The 24,429-nt window shown below is 45.2% G+C and overlaps 1 protein-coding gene across 1 annotated transcript in view; it reads left to right on the top strand.

Annotated features, from left to right (window-relative positions):
- Positions 1-19,725: 19,725 nt before the first annotated feature.
- The window catches only part of CSRP2 (cysteine and glycine rich protein 2), a 30,013-nt gene continuing 25,309 nt past the window's right edge, over positions 19,726-24,429 (top strand). Inside the window, exon 1 of the mRNA XM_038756546.1 lies at positions 19,726-19,826. The gene's annotated coding sequence lies outside the window, so the exon portion shown is untranslated. The remainder of the gene's footprint in view (positions 19,827-24,429) is intronic.

Genomic DNA, 24,429 nt, shown 5'->3' with positions numbered 1-24,429 from the left:
ACAGGATTCCTAACCTCCTTTATCACTGTCTTCCCCCACCATCAGGGTAGTGGTGAGTGGTGAAAGGATTGCCTTTCTGAGGCTGTGTCCTTTAACCCATAAAGAACCTTATTTAATCATTAACCCAGGCATATTCCTACCTCTTTCCCTAAGTGGGCCATTACTCTCTGGCATTCAGGCTGCCACTAGGTCCTGATGGCTTTTCCTCTGCAGCATTTCCCAAATCCACTACTGCCTCTCCACCCACACAACCATTCCCCTGGATCAATCTCTTGCCATCTCCATCTAGAGCATTGCATTCACTCTCCTCCCTGACCTCCCTGCCTCCAGGCTCTCTTCCCTTCATTCCACATTAACTAGACTGGGCTAACGGGAGCATCTATCGAAAAATGGCTCTCGCCTTCACCAGGACATATTGTGTTACCCATCAATCACCCTTCACCCTTGTGTATTTAATCACCTTTTCAGATTCCATTCATTTATTCATATATTTTGTTCATTTTTCCATTGTCTTCCCAATCAATCAAGCAATCACTTTTATTGAGTGCTTAGTATGTGCAGAGCACAGTCCTAAGAGCTTTGGAGACTACAATATAACAGAGTTGGTGGAATCATCTACCTCCTCCCTCACCTGGATGCTCCCTTACTATAATCCAGTCCACACATTTCACTCCTGTAATACCAACCTTCTCACTGTACTTCGATCTTGTTTACCTCGCCCCCGACCTCTTGGCCACATCCTGCCTCTGGCCTGAAACCCCTTCACTCTTCATATCCGACAATTACATTCCTCTCCTTCAAAATTTTATCAGAGGCACATCTCCTCCAAGAAGCCTTCCCTGACTAAGCCCTTCTCCCTTTCTCCCACTCCTTTCTGTGCCACCTTGACTTTCTCCCTTTATTCATAACCCTCCTAGCTCCACAGCACTTATGTAATTTATTCATATTTATTAATGTCTGTCTCCCCCACTACACTGTAAGCTCACTGTGAGCAGGAAATGTGCCTGTTGTATTGTTATATTGTACTTTCCCAAGCACTTAGTAAAATGCTCTGCACACAGTAAGTGCTAAATAAATCAATTGACTGATTTATTGACTGATGGGTACATTCCCTGACCACAACAAGCTTACAGTCTTCCCATTATCAGTAATCTGATATCTATATTTTCCCTCTATTTGTAAATTATTTGGATCAGTGTTTTTTCTCATTCATTGGATTTTGACCTCCTTTGACCTGGTTTTTTAATTCTGCTATAGTTTTCCAAGAGATCAATTATATTGCTCACACCTAGAGGTGCTCAATAAATACTTCTGACTAAGCAACTGGCCAACTGGCCAGAGAAGTTCCCATCAGTGAAAGAATTAGCTCTCCTGAAAAATGTTGAAAGTATTTGAACTTATGCTTAGTACAGTGCTCTTCACACAGTAAATGCTCAATAAATATGCTTGAATGAATGAATTTGAATTTGTGGGAAGTATCTTTATCATAACAACCATCAAGAAAATGTGAAGACATGAGTTCCAAACTACGGTTCTTACCATTTTAACTCATAAGGATAACAAAGGAAAAAAAGTCCAGTCTGCATTCAGGAGAAAATGTCATTAAATTGTGCCACCTAACACAATCTCCCCACGTACTCACTCATCATCTAGATAGCAATAGCAAAACTGAGCTCCCTAAAAATGATACCAAAATACTGTTTCTAGGATGTGGTCAAGAAAGTCAGTTGCTGATCTTAGAGAAGCAGCATGACATAGTGGAAAGAGCCCGGGCTTGGAAGTCAGAGGTCATGGATTCTAATCCTGGCTCCACCACTTGTCAGCTGTGTGACTTTGGGCAAGTCACTTCCCTTCTCTGAGCCTCTGTTACCTCATCTGTAAAATGGGGATTAAGACTGTGAGCCCCATGTGGGACAACCTGATCACCTTGTATCTCCCCCTAGTGCTTAGGACAGTGCTTGGTACATAGTAAGCACTTAACAAATACCAGCATCGTCATCTTAATCAGTAATCATCTTAAATACACAACAAATATGACATGTGCTAGGTTGGCCTGAAAGTATCAGGAACAATATTTAAGAGGTTAGGGAAAGGAAAAAGTTAGACTATTCTGGGAAGAAATCCAATCAAATGTACATTTAATCCTAGGTGGCTCAACCCTATAATAGGACTGGAATATTTTAAAAGGAGAAAATCAACAAAAGAAATGTATTTGTGCAAAATGTTTAAAGAGGAATGATTTGTACAAATGTGAGAAATAGAAGATTTTATTTGGAAGGTAATGGACCCATGCTGCATAGGATCCAGCAGCTCTAGAAAGATTAGGATTTTACGGACACCTGTAACCATTGCTCTTCATAGGTAAATCATAGACAAAATACTGTGTACTCAGTTGTACAAATCTGTAGACCAAACAGATGTTTGTTAATTCTGTTGTACATAATGAAATATCAATTCTATCCCAAAGTAATATCCAACATCATTCTTTTCCTCTATACGAAGCCCTTCAAGTACTTCTTGGACTTCGACACATAAAATAGAGAACTGAATGGAAAAAATGTGTGTTTAAAAAATATAAAAGACAAGGCCAAAATCAACTCAAGATTTAAAACGTTAGAAAGAGTAGATCTTTACTTTTCCAAAAAGAGGAGGTGAAGCTCACTGTGGGCTGGAATGTGGCTAACAACTCAGTTATATTGCACTAGCCGAAGTGCTTAGTACAGTGCTTGGCTCATAGTAAGCACTCAATCAATACCACTGATGGATTGATTGACTGAAAAAAATTGTTTGAAAAATGAAAAGAATACTAACCACCTGTCTCAGTGAGTACAAATACGAGAACTAAGGTGCCCTAATCGTCACAAAAATTAGCTTCATAATCCATTTGCAGTGGTCCTTAAGTATGAAAGACTCCTAAAGACAAAGAAAGTTAGGGCTACGACAATGAAGCCCTCCGGCTTAATCACTTTTGAGTAGTGGCTGGCCTGGAGTGGTTTAAAGAATAGAACTACTTAGTCAATTAATCAATCAAGTAATGATATTTACTGAGAACTTACTGTGCACAAAACACTATACCCAGCGCTTGGGAGAGTACCAAGGAGTTGGGAGACACGATCCCTTAGGAGCTTCAAATCTGGATGGGGAGACAGACATTAAAAAAAATTCAGATGGGGAAATGGGGAAGTATAAGGTTCGGTATATAAGTGCTGTGGAGCTGGGGGTGGGGTAAGTATAAAAGTATTAAAGTGGTACACATTGTGTAGTACTTCTTTTCCTTAAACTCCCCCAAAACCTGGTGGCCTAAAGGTGGGCAGAATGGGCCCCCACTGATGCTGCTTGGCCCATGCTGCTTGGCCCCTTCTCAACACTGGAAAGAAGGGAGTAACAACAACAACAAAAAATGATCAGCAACTATACAGTCTTGTGACTCTACAAGGTGTTTGAGGGAAACTTCAGAGTAGATAGTGGTTAAAAATGGATCACTCAGTGGAAGAAAATATTAGGTCTTGGGGCCATTGTTACTAAAATGGAAAACCGAAATAGGTTCAGAGAACCTTGAGGATTTCCCTGTCCCTTGGCCTCTCGCCTCTGTTTTTGTGAACAAGCCTGCTACAAGTCTGTCTCTCAGCTGCTTTCAACAGTGTCACCCACCCCCTTCTCCTGTAAACATTATCCAACCCGGCTTCACTGACACCATCCTCTCCTGGATCTCCTCTTATCTCTTTGGCTGCTAATACTCAGTCTCTTTCATGGGCTCCTCTTCTGCAACCCACTCCCTAACTGTGGGTGGCCTTCCAAGTTCAGTTCTGAGTCCCCTTCTATTCTCCATCTACACCCACTCCATTGGAGAATTCATTCACTCCCATGGCTTCAACTCCCACCTCTATGCAGATGATTCCTAAATCTACATCTCCAACCTGATTTCTTTCCCTCTCTGCAGAAGACATCTCTCTATCACCTCAAACTTATCGTGTCCAAAACAGAACTCCTTATCTTCCCACCTAAACCCTATCCTCCCCATGACTTTCCCACCACTGTACCTTCCTGTCTCATAGGCCCATAACCTCGGCGTTATCCTTGACTCCTCTCCCTCATTCAACTCACATATTCAATCTTTCACTAAATCCTGTCAGTTCAACCTTCACAGCATCGTTAAAATACATCCTTTCTTCTCCATTCACACAACTACCATGCTAATCCAAGCGCTTATGCTTGGCTCAGTGGAAAGAGCACGGGCTTGGGACTCAGAGGTCATGGGTTCTAATCCCGGCTCTGCCACTTATCAGCTGGGTGACTTTGGGCAAGTCACTGAACTTCTCCGGGCCTCAGTTCCCTCATCTGTAAAATGGGGATTAAGACTGTGAGCCCCATGTGGAACAACCTGACTACCTTGTATCCCCCCCAGTGCTTTGAACAGTGCTCGGCACATAGTAAGGCTTAACAAATGCCATCATCATCATTATTATTACCACCTTGATTACCATATCAACCTCCTTGCTGACCTTTCTGCCTCCTGTCTCTTCCCACTCCAGTTGGTACTTCACTCTGCTGCTTCGATCATTTTTCTACAAAAATGTTCAGTCCACATTTCCCCACTCAACAACCTCCAGTGGTTGTCCATCCACCTCCACACCAAACAGAAACTCCTTACCATCAGCTTTAAAGTGCTCAAACATCTTGCCCCTTCCTAATGATAATAATAATAATAATGGCATTTACTAAGCACTTACTATATGCAAAGCACTGTTCTTAGCACTGGAGAGGTTACAAGATGATCAGGTTGTCCCATGGGGGGCCCACAGTCTTAATCCCCTGTTTACAGATGAGGTAACTGAGGCACAGAGAAGTTAGGTGACTTGCCCAAAGTCACAAAGCTGACAATTGGCAGAGCAGGGACTTGAACCCATGGCCTCTGACTCCAAAGCCTGTGCTCTTTCCACTGAGCCACGCTGCAACTGCTACTCTCCTACTGCAACCAAGCCCACACACTGCACTTCTCTAATGCCAACCTACTCCCTGCTTCTCATTCTCATCTATCTCACCGCTGACTTCTCGCCCACATCCTGCTCTGGCCTAGAATGCCCTCTCTCTTCATATACAACAGACAATTACTCTCCTCCATTCACAGCCTTACTGAAGGCCTCAAAGAGGCTTCCCCTGACTAAACCCTCATTTCCTCTTCTCCTACTCCCTTCTGAGTCCCCCTGATTTGCTCCCTTTATTCACCCCCCACATAGGGCTCAGACCTTCTATCTCTATTGTACACACTGAAGCACTAAATGCAGTAATCTGCACATAGTAGGTGCTTAATTAATGCTATTGATTAGTCAACCGAGATGACCCTCCTATGATTCACTTCCCTGTTTTTTTAATTAATCAAATGCAGTTATTGAACACCTACTGGGTACAGAACACTGTACGTCAAAACTTCAGTAGCAGACATAATCAATCCTATTTTCTGAGGGTTTTCTGTGTGCAGGGCACTGTATTAAGTGCTTATAATAACAATAATAATAATAATAATAATGTTGGTATTTGTTAAGTGCTTACTATGTGCCAAGCACTGTTCTAAGTGCTAGGGTAGATACAAGGTAATCAGGTTGTCGCACGTGGGGCTCACAGTCTTCATCCCCATTTTACAGATGAGGGAACTGAGGCCCAGAAAAGTTAAGTGACTTAAGGTCACACAGCTGACAAGTGGCAGAGTTGGGATTAGAACCCACGACCTCTGGCTTCCCAACCTGTGCTCTTTCCACTGAGCCACGCTGCTGTATATGGGAGGGGGAGGGGGAGGGGAGTTGGGAGAGGGAGGGTATGGGAGAGGGGGAGGATGAGGGGAGTTGTGGGAGAGGGAGGATGGGGGAATATGGAAGAGAGGGAGGATGAGGGGAGTTGGGGGAGAGGGAGGGATGGGAGAATTTTATTCAATCGTATTTATTGAGTGCTTACTGTGGGAGAGTATAACACAACAATATAACAGACATATTCCCTGCCCACAACAAGCTTACAAGTCTAGAGGAGTAAAGGTATTTATTGAAAACTGTCCGGGTTGCAGTGCATTCAGCCCTTAGGAAAATAAAACAGGAATAAAACACCTTCCCTGTCCACAAGGGGCTTACATTCTAAGTGCTTGGGATAGAAAAATAGAGGTAAAAGTAACAAAAGATTGGGCACTGTTTGTGGAACTCAGCCCCTGTACTCTAACTCTTTTCCAAGAACTCTCAATCAATTCCCACTAGCAAAGAGCCCAACAATTGCTAGGTTACTTGTCCAGTCAGAAACCTCTTCTACATTGATCCCCCAAGGGGGTCTGGGAATAATAAATGGCCACCGACATCATGGAAGCTAACCAACAGAAGACTGCGGTCCTGGTCAACATCTGGATTGGGATCCAAAGTGACAAGACGAACTGAGCTATGTAACGATGATCTCGTTTGCCTCAATGAAACAAATGGCCGAACAGCATTGCTTTCCTCTCCATTCCATCATGAGATGTTTCCATTCAACTGTACTTGTGTTGGAAATACATCTACCAACTATCGTGCTGTTGGCCTTTGGGGGCATATTTCAAGTGTCCCAGCCTGGAGGGAGGCACATATGTGAACATATGTGCACCCTGCTCTCATGACCCCCCAAAAGCACACCTGCCTTCCAGGGGGGCATTACTGCTTACAATCAGCAAGGCACAGTGGAAAGAATCCAGGCTTGGGAGCCAGAGATCATGGGTTCCAATCTCGGCTCCACCACTTGTCAGCTGGGTGACTTTGGGCAAGTCATTTCACTTCTCTGTGCCTCAATTACCTCATCTGTAAAATGGGGATTAAGACTGTGAGCCCCATGTGGGACAACCTGATCACCTTGTATCCCCCCCACCACTTAGAACAGTGCATCGCACATAGTAAGCACTTAACAAATACCATTATTATTATTATTATTATTATTATTATTATTATTATTATTATCAGCCAGTGTGGAGGAAGGTACCCATGAGATGGAGGAGTGCAGGTAATAACAATAATAATAATAATAATAATAATAACAATAATAATAATTGTAGTATTTATTAAGTGTTCTAAGCACTGTTCTAAACACTGGAGTACATACAAGGTAATCAGGTTGGACACAGTCCCTGTCCCACATGGAGCTCACAGCCTTAAGCCCCATTTTACAGATGAGGTAACTGAAGCACAGAGACATGAAGTGACTTGCCCAAGGTTGCATGGCAGACATGTGGCAGAACCGGGTTTAGACACCACGTCCTCTGAGTCTCAGGCCCATACTCTTTTCACTAGGCCATGCTGACGTAACTTGTGATTGTGCCCTCTCTACATCCCATCCATCCTGCCATGGCTGCTACTTCTGTTCCCAGGGCCACCGCAAACAAAAGTGGCAAGGAGGATGGGGGATACTGGCAGGGAGATTGTGCCCCAGGTTCAGTTTAGCCTGGGGTTGACTCAGAGTCGACCAGATAAATAGCAGCATTCATTCATTCATCGATCAATCAATCAATCAATCAATCACATTTATTGAGCGCTTACTGTGTGCAGAGCACTGTACTAAGCACTTGGGAAGTACAAGTTGGCAACATATAGAGACAGTCCCTACCCAACAGTGGGCTCACAGTCTAAAAGGGGGAGACAGAGAACAAAACCAAACATACTAACAAAATAAAATAAATAGAATAGATATGTGCAAGTAAAATAAATAAATAAATAAATAAATAGAGTAATAAATATGTACAAACATATATACATATATACAGGTGCTGTGGGGAAGGGAAGGAGGTAAGATGGGGGGGATGGAGAGGGGGAGGAGGGGGAGAGGAAGGAAGGGGCTCAGTCTGGGAAGGCCTCCTGGAGGAGGTGAGCTCTCAGTAGGGCCTTGAAGGGAGGAAGAGAGCTAGCTTGGCGGATGGGCAGAGGGAGGGCATTCCAGGCCAGGGATGATGTGGGCCGGGGGTCGATGGCGGGACAGGCGAGAACGAGGCACGGTGAGGAGGTTAGCGGCAGAGGAGCGGAGGGTGCGGGGTGGGCTGGAGAAGGACAGGAGGGAGGTGAGGTAGGAGGGGGCGAGGTGATGGACAGCCTTGAAGCCCAGGGTGAGGAGTTTCTGCCTGATGCGCAGATTGATTGGTAGCCACTGGAGATTTTTGAGAAGGGGAGTAACATGCCCAGAGCGTTTCTGGACAAAGACAATCTGGGCAGCAGCATGAAGTATGGATTGAAGTGGGGAGAGACATGAGGATGGGAGATCAGAGAGAAGGCTGATGCAGTAGTCCAGATGGGATAGGATGAGAGCTTGAACTAGCAGGGTAGCAGTTTGGATGGAGAGGAAAGGGAGGATCTTGGAAGTGTTGCGGAGCTGAGACCGGCAGGTTTTGGTGACAGCTTGGATGTGAGGGGTGAATGAGAGAGTGGAGTCGAGGATGACGCCAAGGTTGCGGGCTTGTGAGACGGGAAGGATGGTAGTGCCGTCAATAGAGATGGGAAAGTCAGGGAGGGGGCAGGGTTTGGGAGGGAAGACAAGGAGTTCAATCTTGGACATGTTGAGTTTTAGGTGGCGGGCAGACATCCAGATGGAGATGTCCTGAAGGCAGGAGGAGATGCGAGCCTGGAGATAGGGGGAGAGAGCAGGGGCGGAGATGTAGATCTGGGTGTCATCAGCGTAGAGATGATAGTTGAAGCCGTGGGAGCGAATGAGGTCACCAAGGGAGTGAGTGTAGATCAAGAACAGAAGGGGACCAAGCACTGAACCTTGGGGGAGCCCCACAGTAAGGGGATGGGAGGGGGAGGAGGAGCCTGCAAAAGAGACTGAGAATGAACGACCAGAGAGATAAGAGGAGAACAAGGAGAACCATTCATTCAATCATATTTATTGAGCACTTACTGTGTGCAGAGCAAAGTACTAAGCACTTGGGAAGTACAAGTCGGCAAAACCAACAGAATAAATAGAATTATAGCTATGTGTACATCATTAACAAAATAAATAGAATAGTAAATATGTACAAGTAAAATGGAGTAATAAATCTGTACAAATATATACAAGTGCTGTGGGGAGGGGAAGGAGGTAGGGCAGAGTGGGGATGGGGAGGAGAGGAAAAAGGGGGCTCAGTCTGGGAAGACCTCCTGGAGGAGGTGAGCTCTCAGTAGGGCTTTGAAGGGAGGAAGAGAGCTAGTTTGGTGGATGTGTGGAGGGAGGGCATTCCAGGCCAGGGGAAGGACCTAGGCCGGAGGTTGATGGCGGGACAGGCGAGAACGAGGCACAGTGAGGAGTTTAGTGGCAAAGGAGCAGAGGGTGTGGCCTGGGCTGTAGAGGTAGAGGAGGGAGGTGAGGTAGGAGGGGATGAGGGGACGGAGAGCCTTGAAGCCGAGAGTGAAGAGTCTTTGTTTGATTCGTAGGTTGACAGGCAACCACTGGAGATTTTGGAGGAAGGGAGGGACATGCCGTCACCCGTCGTCCGGGGATGGGTTCATTCAGTAATCGGCACAGTGAGAGAGAGAGAGAGAGAGGGAGAGGCCGGGGGTGGAAAGCCTGGAGTTTTATATAAAATTTATTCCACGAGATGAATTGAATTATTTAATTGTTTAGGCGCAATGGATTGAACTTCCCTTTTGGGAGGAATGTAATAAATTAGTATTAGAAATCCACCGTCTCCTCTCCATCTAAACTGATACCATGTTAATCCAATCAGTTATTCTATCCCTGCCGGATTACTGTCAGCCTCCTTTCCTACCTCCCTGCTACCAACCTCTCCCCACTCCAGTCCATAATTTACTCTATCAGGATCATTTTTCTACATTCAGAAGAAACATTCAGTCCATGTTTCCCCCCTCTTCAAGAACCTCCAATGGTCACCCATCCACCTCCACATCAAGCAGAAACTCCTCACCATTGGCTTGAAAGCACTCAATTAACTCAGCTGCTCCTACCTCAATTCGCTACTCTGGTGGGGGGGGAATGGTATTTGTTAAGTGCTTACTATACGCCAGGCTCTGTACCAAGTGCTGGGATGGACACAAGCAAATTGAGTAGGACATAGTCCTTGTCCCGCATAGGGCTCGCAGTCTTAATCCCCATTTTACAGAGGAGGTAACTGAATCCCAGAGAAGTGAAGTGACTTGCCCAAGGCCACACAGCAGACAAGTGGCGGATCTGGGATTAGAACTCATGACCTTCTGACTCCCAGATCAGTGTTCTAGCCACTAAGCCATGCTGCTTCTCCTACTCTCCTACTACAGCCCAACCCACACACTCCGCTCCTCTAATGCTAACTTTTTCACTGTACCTCGACCTCACTTCTCTTGCCACCAACCTCTCACCCATGTCCAGCCTCTGGTCTGGAATGCCCTCCCTCTCCAAAATCAGACAGACAATTACTCTCCCCCCATTTAAAAGCTTTATTGACGGCCCATCTCCTCCAAAAAGCTGTCTCTGATGAAGCCCTCCTTTCCTCTTCTCCCACTCCCTTCTGCATCACCCTGACTTGCTCCCTTTATTCATCCCCCACTCCTAGCCCCACAGCACTTAGGTATATATCTGTAATTCATTTATTTACATTTATGTCTGTCTCCCCCTCTAGACTGTAAGCTCACTGCAGGCAGTGAATGTGTCTGTTTATTGTTATATCATTCTCTTCCAAGGGCGTAGTACAGTGCTCTGAACACAGTAAGTGCTCAATATATAGGAGTGACTGACTGACTGATTCCAATGTCAATGAGTACGGCCAGGTCCTGCACTGAGGTTGTGAGAAGAGGAATCCCACTTGTTCCACACCGGAGCCCGGAAGCTCAGCTTCTCAGGGCAAAAACTATCCCCCTGCACAGAGTCCTGAGCAGAACCCTGTGCATAGCCCTGTGCTGAGCATTGTGTGGGACCATGAGCAGAGCTTGTTCTGAGTATTGTACCTGAGTCTGCACTGAGCTCTGTAATGAGCCTGTGCTAAGCCCTACAAAGAACCCTGTGAGGAGCCTTGTGCTGAGCCATCAGCAGAGCTCTGTTCGCAACACTGTGCTGAGCCCTGTGCTAGGTCCTGTGCTGAGCCCTATTCAGAGCCCTGTACTGAGCTCTGTGCAGAGCCCTGTGGTGAGACCTGTGCAGAACCCTGTGCTGAGTCAATGCTGAGCCCTGTGCAAAGCCCTGCAGTAAATCCTGTGCAGAAACCTGTGCTGAGTCTATGCTGAGCCCTGTGCAGAGCCCTGTGATAAGTCCTGTGCAGAACCCTGTGCTGAGCCTGTGTTCAGCCCCACTCAGAACACAATGCTGAGCCTCGTGCTAGGTCCTGTGCAGAACCCTGTGCTGAGGTCCATTCAGAGCCCTGTGATGAGCCTTTGCAGAGCCCTGTGCTGAGTCTCCATTGAGCCCTGTGCGGCTAGGTTTTCAATCTCTCAGATTAAATGAAATATCTGGCAGATAAATGTCATAAACATCCATTCTCAGTCCACGGCATCTAATGTGTCTCCCTGATGACGTTAGGCACTTTGAAAGGAGCATCAAAACTATGTGCTAGGCCTCGACTGAGTGCAGAGACCTTGGAAACTTGGGAAACAAGTTGTTCAGCAGAGATGTCCAACCCCATCACCCACAAGAAGTAACAATCTTGTAGGATTGTTATCCTTCCTTGTCTTCTGCAGACCGCTAGAAGACCCTGTATTGTTCTGTTTGACTGTAAACCCCTGTGTTTATAAACAAAGAGATCTTCATTTTATTTCTGATCCCTGTTTGAGGTTTTTTTGTTTTGTTTTTTAACTGATTTATAATCAATTACAGTCAAACCCCCTGGGTGGAGAACATGCCTACCAACTCCACTGTATTATATTTTCCCAAGCCCTTAGTACAGTGCTCTGCATACAGTAAGTGCTCAATAAATACTATTGATTGATCAATTGCGGCATTCACTATGCAGACTGCAAAAGATCAAAAAAGGCCCACAGGGGATTTCTAGAGCTGCTGCTAAAATGTCAAATTTATTTCCAGGAAGTGAATTGGGAGAATCGGGTTCAGATAAAGCTACAAAGTGTATGTTCCAATCAGAATGTCTATGGACTATAAATCAATTAAAAAAGGAAAAATAACTCTCAAGCAATATAAACATGTATTCAAAGGGGTCAGAAATAAAATGAAGATCTCTTTTCTTATAAACACATATTAGAGAAAGGCCATTGAAAATTTGAGATCCTTTGCCCTCTCCTCAATATTACTGTTAGGTTGGCATGAAGTCTGTATAGACTTTCACTTATAAATGGCTTTGAATTCCATAAATGAAGATTACATTCACTTCTTGTGGGCATTTATCATAATTAAATGTCTTTCAATTACAGCTTTGTGAGCCTCATGTGGAACATGGACTGTATCCAAACAGATGATCTTGTACAGTACAGTGTACATGTACAGTACAGATTATCAGTACAGTGCCTGGCACATAGTAAATGCTTAAAAAATACCAAGTTAAAAAAAAAGCTGGCTAAGAGTTTCAACACAGGTGAAGTTTGCACTAATATAAGTATCAAGAAGGATAAGGGGAGGGGAAGGAAGTAGGAGAAAGCATCTGTGACACAAGGGACACAGTACAGTGCTCTGCACACAGTGAGTGCTCCATAAATACGATTGAATGAATGAATGAATGAATGTTTTCAGAGATTTGTGTTTAAACCTATATTTACCGATTCTATTTTTTGGTTGCATCATTCACATTACTCAAAAATAACTAGACTATCAGAAGTGTGATTTATCTTGGAATAACTCCATACTGGAATCTCCCTTAATAATCACAAAGACTTAAGAAAACCTTAGCAATCTAAAGTGAACGGTTTAACTACAAAAAGGACACCCATGACAAAATCAAGAACTGCATCTGCAAACGTTACTGTTTTAGCTTATGTGGTCCAAATTATTTATACTCGCAAAGCATTAGCAAAGTTTGGAACCATCAGCACTCCTGAGAGCTAAGTGGACAGTTGTTAAATCTTGATTGCGATGTGGAAAAGTTATTTCTGTTAAGTAAAAGTGAGCTCGAAGATTAGCAAAGTGAGAATAAGGGAGGTTTTTCCTTTAACATGCTCTGAGAAAATTCCTCTGTTTTCTACTACAGCATTAGCCAGCTGCTGTCCCTGAAATAAGATAAAGAAGTTCTGTGTTTATATTAACCCTCATCTGATACAGTGTTTTGTTAAGAAAAAGAGAAGTGGGAGAAAATAATAGAGATTTTTGTATGCTCAAAACCCCAAATAAACCCCCGTGGAGAATGAAAACCTTTGTTCAACATAGCTGTGGTACAGGAGGACAGAACTAATTGCACAGCCTTACATAACAATGAAATTCCTAACCTTTGGCTGCAAGGAACTCCAGCAGCTCGTTTCCTCTGATTTGTTAGCTCTCTTCTCCCTCTACAACCCAGTTCTCCCTCTTCCTTCCTCCCGTGTTAAGCTAATTACTGAGCCTCCTACTCAACTCTCCTACTTCTAATCCACTCCTCCTGCCTCTCCTCTGGCCTGAAATTCTCTCTCTGATCGTATCTGGAAGCCTACAGTTCTCCCCCTTTTCAGAACCCTTCTGAACTCACTTTTCCAGGAGGCTTTCCCTGATTGAGTTTCTCTTTCACAGATTGGGTCCATCCACCACCCGCCCTTAGCATTTATGAATATTTTGACATATCGATTTACACTTATCCTTTAATACTCGTGCTTTCAACAGTCGTGTTTAGGGAATGGCGTTGTGTCTTTCACATCTTTTTAGATTTAGATGTCTGTGAGAGCAGGGGTCACATCTCTTAGTTGTAACCTCCCAAGTGATTAATACAATGTTCCACATTGAGAAGATGCTCGAGAAATACGGTTGATTAATCGACTCCTTAATTGGAGTCCTGGAGAATTGAAGAGAGGTTAGACCACAATCAGCTTTAAGGGTGAGGCAAGGAAAAAAAACCACAAAGCGTTCACAGTTTTTCCATCTCGAAATTATCTTTGGTATTTTTAACCTGCAACTTAACTGTATTTCAGTTTTGTTTAACCAATCAATCAAAGGTAGTCCACAAGCAACTACTGTGGGTAGAGCACTGTACATAGTGCTTGGGAGAGAATAATGGAGTCCAAAGACATAATTCCTGACTGACCTCAAGAGTCTTAGGGAAGTGGCATGGCACAGTGGATAGAGCACAGGACTGAGTCAGAAGGTCATGGTTTCTAATCCTGGCTCCACCACTTGCCTGCTGTGTGGCCTTAGGCAAGTCACTTCACTTCTCTGTGCCTTCTCAGTTACCTCATCTGTCAAATGGGGATTGAGACTGTGAGCCCCACATGCAACAGAGACTGTGTCCAATGTGCCTGTATCCACCCCACCACTTTGTACAGTACTTGGCAAATAGTAAGCACTTGACAAATACCACAGTTATTATTATTACTATTACAATCTAGTGGGGGAGATGGACACAAAATAAATTACAGATAGGAGGAAGAAGAGACTAAAAAGATGGATAAGTGGAGGAAGATGTAGATGAATAAATGCTTAAATAGCAGCGTCTCTGTAAATAGGTCTGCAAAAGTGTTGTGGGGCTAAGTGGGAAGGTATGATTGAAGAGAAGAAAAATTAATCAGGGAAGGCCTCCTGAAGGAGTTGGGATTTTAGAAGGGCTTTCCGTTTGGTGAGAGCTGTGATATGGCAGACTTAAGAGGAAAAGGAGTCCCAGGTAGAAGGAATGACTCAATTGATCAAAGGTACTTACTGAGTGCTCTCTGTGTGCAGAGTGCTATATTAAGTGCTTGGGAAAGTACAATACAATAGCGTCGATAGACACAATTCCTACCCTGAAGCAGCTTGCCTTGGCAGAAAGAGCCCAGCCCGGGAGTCAGAGGCCTGGGCTTTAATCCCGGCTCTGCCACCTGTCTGTGTGACCTTGGGCACATCACAATTTCTTTGTGCCGCAGTTTCCTAAGATCCTCTGGACTGTAAGCTCGTTGTGGGCAGGGATCATGTTTACCAACTCTATTATACTCCCCAAAGTGACTAGTATAGGGCTCCGCACACAGTAAGTGCTCAATAAATACCATTGACTGATTGAATGACTGATGTCCTCAACTGCAAAGTGGAGATTCCCAGACTAAGCCCCTTTTCTTCAGCTCCCCCTCCCTACCGGGTTACCTAGACTCATTCCCTTTGCCCTTCCCCGCTTTTCCAGCCCCAAAGCACTTTTGTATGTATGTATATGTGTACATGTGTATATATATAATTCTATTTATTTAGATTGATGTCTGCTTACTTGTTTTGATGTCTGTCTCCCCGCTTCAAGACTGTAAGCCTGGTATGGGCAGAGATTATCTCTCTTTAGTGCTGAACTGTACTTTCCAAGTGCGTAGTACAGTGCTCTGCACACAGTAAGCATTCAATAAATACAATTGAATGAATGAATGAGTGAATGAACGAGAGTCAATATCTGTTCTCCCTCTTATTTAGACTGTGAGCCCCACGTGGGAGAGGGACTATGTTTGACCTGATTGATTTATATCTAACCCAGGATGTAGAAAAGTGCTCAACACATAGTAAGCACCTTTTTTAAATGGTATTTGCTATGCACTTTTTATGTGCCAGGCACTGTACTAAGCATTGGGGTAGATACAAGATAATCGGGTTGGACACGGTTCCTGTCCCACATAGGACTCACCATCTTAATCCCCATTTTACAGATGAGGTAACTGAGGCACAGGAAAGTTCAATGAAGTCACACAACTGAGAAGTGGTGGAAGCAGGATTAGAACCCGGGTTCTTCTGCCTCCAAATCTCATGCCCTATCTACTACACCATACGTAACAAATACCATAAAAAAGGAGTTTACAGAACGTGAGCAAAGAGTCAGAGAGAAAGTAGATGAGAATGAGTCACAGGGAGTTGCTTAGTTAAGAAAGGAACAAAGAGGGTGAGTTGGGGTGCAGTGGGAGGAGACGTTAGATAAAAGTAAGAGGGAGAGAACTAATGGAAATTGTGGATGGTTAGGAAATTCTGTTTTGTGTGGTGAGAAATGGGGAGCCACTGAAAGACTTTCGGGAGTGGAGAGATGGATCTGGAATGAGCGGGGCAGCAGAGTGGACTGGAGTTGGAAGTGAGTGGACTGGTAAGAAGACCAGTGAGGAAGCTGATGGGATACAGAGGAACACCTGGATCAGGGGCTTGAGGTCATGTGAGCTTTCTGAAGGCAGAAAACACATCGGCCAACTCTGTCATATTGTACTCTCCTGAGCACTTAGTACAGTGCCCTGCACATAGTAAGCACTCATAAATACCACTGATGATGATGGGTGAATCATTGCCCAGTCGGGAAGACTTCAGAATCGAGAACCTAAATAGAAACTACAGGAGGAGAAAGGGAGAAAAGAGATTTCCAAAAGAAATCTGTTATTGGGCAACTTTCCTTTCTTATTTCTGTTGCAACCTCGGTGAAGGCACTGGTGAATAACAATGACAACAACAATAATAACGGTGGTATTTGTTAAGCACTTATTGTGTACTAAGGACTTTACTAAGTGCTGGGGTAGATCCAAGATAATCAGGTCGGACTCCCTTGAACTGTGCGAAAATGACCACGCTAAAATGATTGTCTTCTAAGACAATCTTCTAAACTGTAAGACTCTAGACTGCAGACTGTCAGCTAGACTACAAATTACAGTCTTCTAGACAATCTTCTAGACTGTAAGATTTTAGACTCCAGACTGTCCCCTACATTATAAATTCACTGTGGGCAGGGAACATGTCTACCTACCATCTCTTATATTGTACTCTCCCATGCACTTGGTAGAGTGCTCTGCCCACAGTAAGCGCTCAATAAATACCATCGATCGATTGCCTTTGGCAACACAATTAACATTTGTCTTTCTGAAAAGAACATTGTGTTGGCCTCGTTTAATAGCATTGCCAGATGCATTTCAGGGTTTCATTTGTGGTTTGCTTTCACTGAGTTGGGGTTTAATTCAGGGTGTGAGTGAAATAAAACATGTCAGGAACTAATACCGATGACTCAATAGGTGGCAAACTTCTCTTTGAGATACAGCATGCTACTCTGAACTCTCTTAATGCCTACATCATGTTAAGCACTGTGCATTCCAGCCAAACCGCTCGGGCTGTTTATCCAGTGAACTAGTAAAATGATATCTTTGGGTTCCTTATGGCCAGTGGTAATGCTACTGTTTCTACTGCGACCCCAGGCATTTTTATACAAGCAGGAGAATAGAGGTTGATGCTACTGACAGGACGGCATATTGTCTCCTTTTTAAATTCCCCACTGGCGTCTTCACGGTGGGCTGTTCCTCGGGAATGATCCTCTGGACTGTATTTCCCCAGAGATGGCTGTATTTCAGTGGTGGGAAAAAACAAATTCCCATCCTAATATCGCAAGGCAGTATGGAATTCTGTAATGTCAGGTTTTCAGGGTTGTTTTTTTTTTTTTGTTGTTGTTGGTTTTTTTTTTGAGAAAGCTTCCCTTTCAGAAACAGAAGGTTGCCGAGTCCCAAAAGCTGGAAAACAGAGCAAAGAGGGTTTGGGCAAAAGGAAAGCCACATATGTGCTTTCTCAAGGAAGTTCTCTCATTAAAAATGAGTTTTAGTTTGCTTTTTTTTTCCTCATTCATTCAGATTTCTACCTCCTAAATCCTATTATCCACAACTGCGGGGGAGTTGAGGGACTGGGGATGGGATCTGCCTCCTCGGCTAATGGTGCTGGATTATTTAGCTGAAGGAAATTCAATGTGGGTTCAAGGTTAAGGAGAGCCAAATTTCTGCTAAGAAGCACTGACTAAAACTCAGAATTTCATCTCCTTCGGGCGGCCCCCATTGCTGGGTCAAATGCTCAGTGGAAAGAGTATGGGCTTTGGAGTCAGAGGTCATGGGTTCGAATCCCGGCTCCGCCGATTGTCAACTGTGTCACTTAACTCCTCTGTGCCTCAGTTACCTCACCTATAAAATGGGGATTAAGACTGTGAGCCCCCCGTGGGACAACCTGATCACCTTGTAACCTCCCCAGTGCTTAAAACAGTGTGTTGCGCATAGTAAGTGCTTAATAAATGCCATTATTATTATTATTATTATTATTATTAAATGGGGGCATTTCGCTAAATGGCTGGATCTTCCGGCCACCCTTTATTTTTGTATTTAATTTATGTACGTATGTATTTCAGGGCGAAGGTGGGCAGGTGGGGACAGAGTTAGGGAGGGAGAGGGAACAAGATAAAGTGGCAGAAGAAGAAAGGATGGGAATGTGCTGCAATAGGGTGGGTGGAAGAGGAAAACGATATCTGTTTTGAGGGATTATAAAAGCTTTATTGGAATCCAGCCACCAACGCATGTTCTCTCTCGAGACTGGCACTCCCTCCCCCCCCCATCATAACCGACAGCCCATCACTCACCCCACTTTCGAAACCCTCCTAAAATCCCATCTCTTCCAAGAAGCCTTCCCCGACTAAGCCCCTTATTTCATCAATCGTGTCTATTGAACATTTACTGTGTGCAGAGCACTGGACTAAGCGCACCGAGTGTTTGAGAGAGTACAGCAGAGTTGGTGGACAAGCTCCCTGCCCACCGGGAGCTTACAGTCCCCTCCTCTGGCTTCACTATGCATTTAGCAGCCTACCCCTAAATAACTTTATCCACAGCACTTACGTCCAAATCCTTTCACTCTATTATTTTCCCCTATCCTTACTATATCTGTCTGTCTCCCTGTGTAGACTGCAAGCTCTTCGTGGGCAGGGATCATGTGTACATACTCTCTGTTGTACGTACTTTCCCAAGCATTTAGTATAGTGCTTTGTACTTGGAAAGTGCTCAAAAAATACGATTGAATGACGGATTCATTGACTGACCGCTTGATTCTTAAAGCGAAGTCAGAACCTGGATCGGTCTCCTGTTTAATGCTCAGGGATGGAAGGGGAGGGAAGTTACTGGGGGCGTGGAGAGGGGAGAGTGACCCGGGGAGAAGGGTGACTTGGAGGTGGAGAGTGGTTGGGGGTGAGGGGTAACGGGCTTGGGGAGGGACTGGTTAGACTGTGAGCCCACTGTTGGGTAGGAACTGTCTCTATATGTTGCCAACTTGTACTTCCCAAGCGCTTAGTACAGTGCTCAGCACACAGTAAGCGCTCAATAAATACGATTGATTGATTGATTGAATGGGGGGTTGGATGGGGGTGATTGGGGGACAGGGGGAGGTTGGGGGCAGAGGGAGACTGGGGGAAGAGGTTGGGAGGTCAAAGGTAACCAGGGGACAGGGGGACGTGACCAGGGCAATTGGGGGGGGTGACTGGGGGATGGGGAGAGGTTGAGGGGTAGGGGTGACTTGGGGGGGGGGGGGATGGAGGGTGCCCAGGGGATGGAAGTGACGAAGGGGTGAGCCTGGGAAGATTGGGGGAGGGTGGAGAGTGACCGGGGGCGGGCGTGGATGGAGGGTGCCCAGGGGATGAGAGTGATGAAAGGGTGACCGGGGGGTGTGACTGGGGACCAGGGAAGATTGGGTGGGGTGGAGGGTGACGGGGGGTGGGAGGGATGGGGGTGCCCGGGGGTTGGGGGTGATGAAGGGGTGGCTGGGGGTGGGGGAGGGGCGGAGGGTGACCGGGAGGGATGGAGGGGGGATGGAGGTGGTGCCCGGCGGACGGGAGGGCCCGGGGGGCGGGGTGGTCTGCGCCGCGGCCCCGCCCCCGGGCCGCCCTTTAAACGGGGTCCGGCCGCCCGCCCTGCCTGCCTGCCTGCCCGCCCGGCCGCACGTCCTCCCTCGCCTTCCTCCCCACCGAGCCCGGCCCCGTTCCTGCCCGCCCCGCTCCGCTCCGGCCCGCTCCGCTCCGGTCCTGGCCGGGCAATCGGGTGAGTCGCAGCCTCTTTTTTTTTTAATGACATTTATTAAGCGCTTACTATGTGCAAAGCACTGTTCTAGTCTCCCCCCCGTCCCTCCGGGCATCTCTGCCCCCCGGTGCCCCCCGCTCCTGCGGGTCCCCACCTCCTCCGGCCCTCCGGGGGCCCGGGGTGCCCCCCGCCCCTCCCTCCCTCCCTCCCAGCCCTGGGCTCGCGACCCCCGCGGTTGTCTCCGGGGGACCCCGAGGAGGTCGGGGAGCGGAGCCGACCCCAGCCCCGGAAACAGTCCTGGGGCTCCGGGACCCCCCGGAGGCCGCTCCACACCCCAGCTAAGCCCCCTCCCTAATCCACCGGCCTGGTCGGGCGTCCACCGCTCACAACACTGCAACTCGGCACATACGAAGCGCCTAATAATAAGAATAATAATGATGGCATTTGTTAAGCGCTTACTATGTGCAAAGAGCACTGTTCTAAGCGCTGGGGGGGACCCAATGTGGTCAAGTTGTCCCACGTGGGGCTCACAGTCTTAATCCCCATTTTTACAGATGAGGTAACCGAGGCTCAGAGAAGTTAAGTGACTTGCCCAAGGCCACACAGCAGACTTGTGGTGGAGTCGGGATTCGAACCCCTGACCTCTGACTCCAAAGCCCGTGCTCTTTCCACTGAGCCACGCTGCTTCTCTAACAGATACCATCCTTAGTATTACCCTTTCCGGATCCCAAAATCGGCCCTTTGCGTGGGGCCTAGGACAAAGACCTCCTCTGTTGCCTTTGCTCTGCTTACTAAACTTTCTTTCAATCAATCGTATTTATTGAGCGCTTACTGTGTGCAGAGCACTGTACTAAGCGCTTGGGAAGAACAAGTCGGCAACACAAAGAGACAGTCCCTACCCAACAGCGGGCTCACAGTCTAGAAGGGGGAGACAGAGAACAAAACAAAACATATCAACAAAATAAAATAAATAGAATAGATATGTACAAGTAGAACAAATAGAGTAATAAATACGAACAAACATATATACATATATACAGGTGCTGTGGGGAAGGGAAAGATTCATTCAATCGTATTTACCGAGTGCTTACTGTGTGCAGAGCGCTTGAGAAGTACAAATCAGCAAAAGAAAGGGACGGTTTCTACCCAACCACGGGCTCACTGTCGGGTCTTGGCATCCCCTCTAGGTTGTAAGCTCCCTGCGGGCAGGGAGTGTGTCTACCCATTCCGTACTAGTGTACTCTCCCCGGCGCTTAGTACAGTGCTTTGCACACAGTAGATACCATGGATGGATTGGCTGGTCTATACTCAGACACCCCTCCATTTCATGATGTCTACTTCAGGTTCCAAAACTCAAGCAGAGTTGTTCATTGACTATCTGCAGACTTCAGAAAGGTCCATTGTTGGGTAGGATTATCTCTGTTGCCGAATTGTACTTTCCAAGCTCCGAGTACGGTGCTCTGCACATAGTGAGCGCTCAATAAATACGATTGAATGAATGAATGGAACTCACTCACGCTGTGGGAAATCATTTGAATCACTTCCAAAACCATTTAAATGGTCGGTTTTGTTAATGCTGTTACGTGCTTATGTAAGTACAGCAGTAGATACAAGAGAGATTGGACACAGTTTCTGTTTCGCATGAGTTTCCCTGTCTTAACCCCCATTTTGCAGAAGAAGGTACCTGAAGCACAGGGAAGTCCAGCGATTTGCCCAAGGTTGCCCAGCAAAGTGGTGGAGGTGAGTTTAGAACCCAGGTCCTCTGACTCCCAGTCTCATGCTCTTTCCACTAGGCCACGGTGCTTCTAATCAGGTAGTTGTCAGGAAGAAACTTAGGTTTGGTACCAGACTGCCAAAGCCGAGCAGGTAGTCAGAAAAATACAATTATTCTTTTTTTTTTTAAAGAAAATAATCATGACTGCAGTTGCTAGGATTAATACTTTAAACTAGTGCCTAAATATATTCCAGGCAGATTTTTTAAGGACTCAACTTTCAGGCTAGAATGTGGTAAATCTGCCTTGGAAGTGTTTAAAATCCAGATGGCTATAAAGATCCAGCTTTGTACTGCTCAAAGCAGAGATGAAGCAGTTTGGCTTAGTGGATAGAGCATGGGCCTGGGAGTAAAAAGGACCTGGGTTCTAATCCCAGCTCTGCCACTTGTCTGCCGTATGACCTTGAACAAGTCACTTCACTTCTCTGTGCTTCAGTTACCTCATCTGTAAAATGGGGATGAGCCCCATGCGGGACAGGGACTGTGTCCAACCTGTAACTTGTAGCTACTCCAGCCCTTAGAACAGTGCTTGGCACATGGTAAGTGCTTAACAAGTACCATAATTATTATTAGTGCTTTATTTCGAGTCAAGTGATGCAATGGGAAGAGGGGACTAGAGTGTTTAAGAGTCGGGTGTGAAATGGGCTAAACTGGGAAAAATGAGAGGTTCCTGTAGCAGGGAAGAAACAAACTCCTTTTAGCTCAGAAAGTAGCAAAGGAGCAAACTTTTTAGTTGGTCTCCAAAGCGCTTAGCACAGTGCTCTACACACAGTAAGCACTCAATAAATACCATTGTATGAATGAATATAAATCAGTACTCACTGAGCAGCATGGATATTTATTTGTGGTTTGGGTGATTTATGCAAGATTTGATTAAGATTTGCATTAAATACAAAGCCAAAGGTGCTCAACGTTTTGGAATCTGGCTGTAGTCTGGGAAGTAAGTAGGCTGTACCAGGTGGAGAATTCAAAGTTTTTCCTGTAAACCATTTCAAATAATTTTTATAGATAAAGTTTGAGATCTGGCAGATCTACAGTTGAGTTTACCCAGATTAGGACTTAAGTTTCCTAGATTGTGAGCCCTCTAATCAGTCAATCAATCAGTCTATTGAGAGCTTACTGTCTGCAAAGCACTGTACTAGGCAGTTGGGAGAATATAACATAATGGAGTTGGTAGACACGCACCAGCCCACAACGAGTTTACAGTCTGTCATTTCTCTCTGACAGCTTAGTGCAGTACTCTGCACGGAAGCACTTGAATATTATTACTAATATATACTTCCTTTTGTCAAGCGAGTTAACCCCGCATTCTCTTTCCCTGGGGCAAACCTCAGTTTCAACTAGGCAAATCTCAAAGTCTTACAACTTGGCATTTTGTAGTAATAATAATAATTCTGGCATATGTTACGCGCTTGCTCTGTGCCAGGCATTGTACTTAGCATTGGGGTGGATTCAAGCAAATAGGGGTAAACACAGTCCCTGTCCCACATGAGCCTCACAGTCTTAATCCCCACTTTGTAGATGAGGTGACTGAGGCACAGAGAAGTGAAATGACTCACCCACGGTCACAAAGCAGACAAGTGGCAGAGCTGAAATTAGAACGCAGGTCCTCCTGGCTCCCAGGCCTGTGCTCTTTCCACTAAGCCACACTGCTTCTGGTGTCTCAAGAACGCATACAAGGAAACCTAATGTAACTCAGATATAGAGTTAAATGCAATGTTTGCTCAGGACAATGAAAATAAATTATTTTTTCCATTAGAAACCAGGAAACAAGCTTGAACTTGACTTACTTTCTGAGTTGCATAAAAGTGAGCCGTTTTTCTTCCTCTGACCAATCTGTAAATTAATGCACAAGGATTTGGGAAAGGCACCAGACCCAGATTGCTGAGTTGCTAGCTGAGAATCCGGTTTATCATGATTGATGTCAGCTGCTGGGGGGTGGGGGTGGGAGGGCACAGTCAAACTCTTGTGCAAAATGTGGAGTTTTCAGCACACTATTTTACAGCAATGCCAAGAACGACAAAAATGGCAACTCAAAATATTAGCTATTGCTAAACCATGAAGAGTCAACAGTGGGGAAGGTTTTTTTTAAATAAAAAAGTTAAGGAATTGTTAGTTCCTAAAGAAAATAGTGTTAAGAAAGGAACTATTTGAACAAACGATTGTACGATGTTAAATAAACAGTGCTGGAAGCCTTAACATTCCCTTACTAAAAATTCTGTGGATTTGAGGTTAATCTACAAGGTTTTTAGGGGGCGTTTTTTGGTTCACTCTGCCAAACCATTTCTCCACTTTACCTCTCAAAGGATTAAGCTTTTGACTTTTTAGAGAATATTCCCTGGTTAAAGAAAAGCGTACCTGAAACAAAGGTGTTTTATTCAAAAAATTAGTGTTAAAATTACTGAACAGAATGTCTAGTAAATTGTAGTGAACTTAATCAGAAGCTTACATGGAATGGAAAAAAAAAATGTAAAGCAACTGAGGAGAACACTTGGTCAGTGAACAAAATATACTGAACAACCATGTGTTCATGGTGCCAGGTTGGGTTTTTCAAACACAATTGAAAAATCGACATGAGAATGTCATGAACACCTTTTCAGCTGAGACGAAACTGATTTTAACTTCAGAACATTCCAAATAGTCGAAGGTGACGTTCCCATTTTAAAAGCCAGAGAAAGAGTGGCCTGGAGAGTTTGATTGCCTGAAACCCTTGGATCAGGGTTCTTGAGGATTGAGGAACAAATAAACAGAAATTCATTATATCTAAATTAAAGTGCTTCATCATTAGTTTCTTTGGTTGATTCTCCCTTCTAGCAGCCTAGCATAAAGTAGAGTAAGGGATTATTTTATCCA

Source organism: Tachyglossus aculeatus, chromosome 14 (assembly GCF_015852505.1).
Source record: "Tachyglossus aculeatus isolate mTacAcu1 chromosome 14, mTacAcu1.pri, whole genome shotgun sequence".
Lineage (NCBI taxonomy): Eukaryota > Metazoa > Chordata > Mammalia > Monotremata > Tachyglossidae > Tachyglossus > Tachyglossus aculeatus.
This window is presented reverse-complemented; position numbering and strand designations above follow the sequence as displayed.